This window comes from Pan troglodytes, chromosome 21 (genome assembly GCF_028858775.2).
Source record: "Pan troglodytes isolate AG18354 chromosome 21, NHGRI_mPanTro3-v2.0_pri, whole genome shotgun sequence".
In the NCBI taxonomy this organism is placed as follows: domain Eukaryota; kingdom Metazoa; phylum Chordata; class Mammalia; order Primates; family Hominidae; genus Pan; species Pan troglodytes.
In genome coordinates, this window is record NC_072419.2 from 40,317,666 (window position 1) to 40,321,240 (window position 3,575).

Consider the following 3,575-nt stretch of genomic DNA (forward strand, 5'->3'; position numbering starts at 1 on the left):
GCAGAAGAGCCAACCTAACGCGCTTCGTGTGGCGCGAGTTACCAGGCGACGCCGCGTCGCCAGGCATGCCGGGACTTGTAGTCCACTTATAAGAGGGTTGCGCTTGCGCTGTCGCCGCCCAGCGACCTGTACGCGGCGTGTGAACGAGCTGCAGCCGGAAGAACGTTCGGTTGTTGATATTGCCTCAGCCTTTTGGAGCATTCTTTTGCGCTGCTTGTAGAGTGAATTGGGGTCCCTTCCTCCTGGGTTAGGGTAGTGGGTTAGACACTGAGTCATATGAACCCGCTGGAGCTTTAGTTTCCCACATGACCCCCGGGCGTCATGGTGTTTGAGAAATTCTGAGTTGGAGCTAGAGGCGCGCACCTCCCTAAGGGTTTTTACTTCGTAAGAAATTTGACGGCTGGTTTTCTGCTTGGGAGGTCAGAAACCAAAGTATCTTCCCGGTCTTCCCCCAGGAGAGATAACATCTCCTGAGGAGAAACAACCACGCAAGAGGCAGCTGTCGGGGAGCCTCAGAATACTTGTTTATGAAATCTGATTGAACGCTGTGGGTGCGCCACGCAATTTCCCTTGAGACCTAACAACAGCAGCGACCCTTTAGGGAGCTCTCACTGCGGCTGTGCCCTCCAGCCAAAGACCATCGAGAACACTCCTGTAGCTGGACAAAGTGGAGTTTATGGTCTTGCAAGTAGGGCAGTACGCCGTGGGAAACACCGGGACGTCTTTGGAAGAGGGTGTTGGAAAGAATTTACAGGGTTTGGGCAGGGTTTAAGGAAGCAGAGCTTCTCTCTGGATTAGATGCAGTCAGGAGGTGGGGGTAATTCTATGATTGGGTAATTTAATAATTTTTTTTTTTTTTTTTTTTTTTGAGACTCGCTCTGTTGCCCAGGCTGGAGTGCAGTGGCGCGATCTCGGTTCACTGCAGGCTCTGCCTCCTGAATTCAAGCGACTCTCCTGCCTCAGCCTCCCGAGTAGCCGGAATTACAGGCGTGAGCCAGCTCGCCTGGCCTATAATTCTTACATGATAAGAAAGTAGAACTGGCCGGGCGTGGTGGCTCACGCCTGTAATCCCAGCACTTTGGGAGGCCAAGGCGGGCGGATCACCTGAGGTCAGGAGTTCAAGACCAACCTGGCCAACATGGCGAAACCTTGTCCCGACTAAAAATACAGAAATTTGCCGCGTGTGGCGGTAGGCGCCCATAATCCCAGCTACTCTGGAGACTGAGGCAGAGAATCGCTTGAATTCGGGAGGCAGAGGTTGCAGTGAACCGAGTTTGCGCCACTGCACTCCAGCCTGGGTGACAGAGTGAGACTCCGTCTCAAAAAGAAGAGAAAGAAAGAAAGAAAGCAGGAGGGAGGGAGGGAAGGAAGGAAGGAGGGAAGGTAGAACCAAGCGAGGCTAAAGCTGCAATTGGTTTAAAAAAAAAAAAAAAAAAGCTCTGCCTTCCGAATTCAAGCGATCCTCCTGCCTCAGCCTCCCGAGTAGCTGGAATTACAGGCGTGAGCCACTGTTCCCAGCCTATAATTCTTACATAATAGGAAAGTAGAACTGGCTGGGCGCGGTGGCTCATGCCTGTAATCCCAGCACTTTGAGAAGCCAAGGCGGGCGAATCACTAGGTCAAGAGATCGAGACCATCCTCGCCAACATGGTGAACGCTCATCTCTACTAAAAATACAAAAATTAGCTAGGCGTGGTGGTGCGCGCCTGTAGTCCCAGCTACTCAGGAGGCTGAGGCAGCAGAGTAGCTTGAACCCGGGAGGCGGAGGTGGCAGTGAGCCAAGATCAAGCCACTGCACTCCAGCCTGGCGACAGAGCTAGACTCCATCTCAAAATAATGGTAATAATAAAAAAGGCCGGGCACGGTGGCTCACACCTGTAATCCCAGCACTTTGGGAGGCGAGGTGGGCGGATCACGAGATCAGGAGCTCGAGACCAGCCTGACCAACATGGTGAAACCCCATCTGTACTAAAAATACAAAAACTAGCGGGGCATGGTGGCGTGCTCCTGTAATCCCAGCTACTCAGGTGGCTGAGACAGGAGAATCACTTGAACTCGGGAGGCAGAGATTGCAGTGAGCCGAGATCGCACCACTGCACTCCAGCCGACAGAGCTCTGGGCCACAGAGTGAGACTCCGTCTCAAAGAAAAAAAAAAAAAAAAGGATAGAGATAGGAGATAGGAGCATACCTGGTTTTTTTGTTTTGTTTTGTTTTGTTTTTTGAGACGGAATTTCGCTCTTGTTGCCCAGGCTGGAGTACAATGGCACGATCTCGACTCACCGCAACCTCACTTCCTGGGTTCAAGCGATTCTCCTGCCTCAGTCTCCCAAGTAGCTGGGATTACAGGCATGCACCACCATGCCCAGCTAATTTTGTGTTTTTAGTAGAGACGGGGTTTCTCCATGTTGATCAGGCTGGTCTAGAACTCCCGACCTCAGGTGATCCGCCCACCTTGGCCTCCCAAAGTGCTGGGATTACAGGCGTGATCCACCATGCCCGGCCTTATATCTGGTCATTTTTTTGTGGTTGGCACAATGTTTATTTTTGTTTGTTTATATTCAGACATCATTGTGGAGTGGTTTTGTTTTTGTTTGGACCCACCGTGCTCACAGAATGGCCTTGTCTGATGTTGGTGTTCTGAAATTGTTAGTGTTCAACAGGGCAGCACATCCTAGTTAATAGTGCCAGCCGGCTTCCTGCTATCACGGGCTGCATCTCTTTTCACTGTGTTCCACATTACTTAATCATATTTGCTGCTTTAGGTCTCAACACAACTGTGTGAGATAATCCACAGACACCTAGTACTTTCTACTGGATATTAGTCCCTAATCTAAGCATGGCAGTTCCTTGCCTCCAAGGAGCTTACATCTTAGTGAGATGGATGGTTTATTAGCCCCTTTTTCCAGATGAGGAAACTGCTTTTGTGGCACTGAATAATTAGTCAGAAGCCATATACAGCCAGCAAAACAGGTAACCTGGGAATCCAAGTCCAGACAATCTGATGCCAGTGGCTGCCCCTTTACCACCTTGAGAATCTGAATCCCTAAGGAGCCTGGACTAGTGCCACCAAACCTCAGTCATTTTCAGCTACTGATATTTGTGCATACCAGAGTTACTCAATGGCAGCATTATTGACATATTGGCAGACAATTCTTTGTCAGGCCAGATAATTCTTTGTTGTGGGATGTTGTTCTGTGCATTGTAAGATGTTTAGCAGCATCCCAGCCTCTATATAATAAATGCCAGTGGCACCCTCCCCCTAGTTGTGACAACCAAAAATGTCTCCAGACACTCCCAAATATCCCCTGGGAGAGACAGAATCACCCCTGTTTGAGAACCACTGGTGTACATCATTTTTTGGATCTTTGAGAGAGAAACATTTGGTACATGACAGTCCCCAAATCATTTTAAGTGGGATGCCTTGAAGAGAAGAGAGGGAAACAGTGTGGCCTAAGTTTTGGAAAAGCCTGTTCAACTACAAAAATGACAGATAAAGGAAAAATAAATGAAATGGAAAAATGAAAGAAGACAAGTGGAAAAGGAGCTTATGAAATGATCTGTGGGCCAGACATGG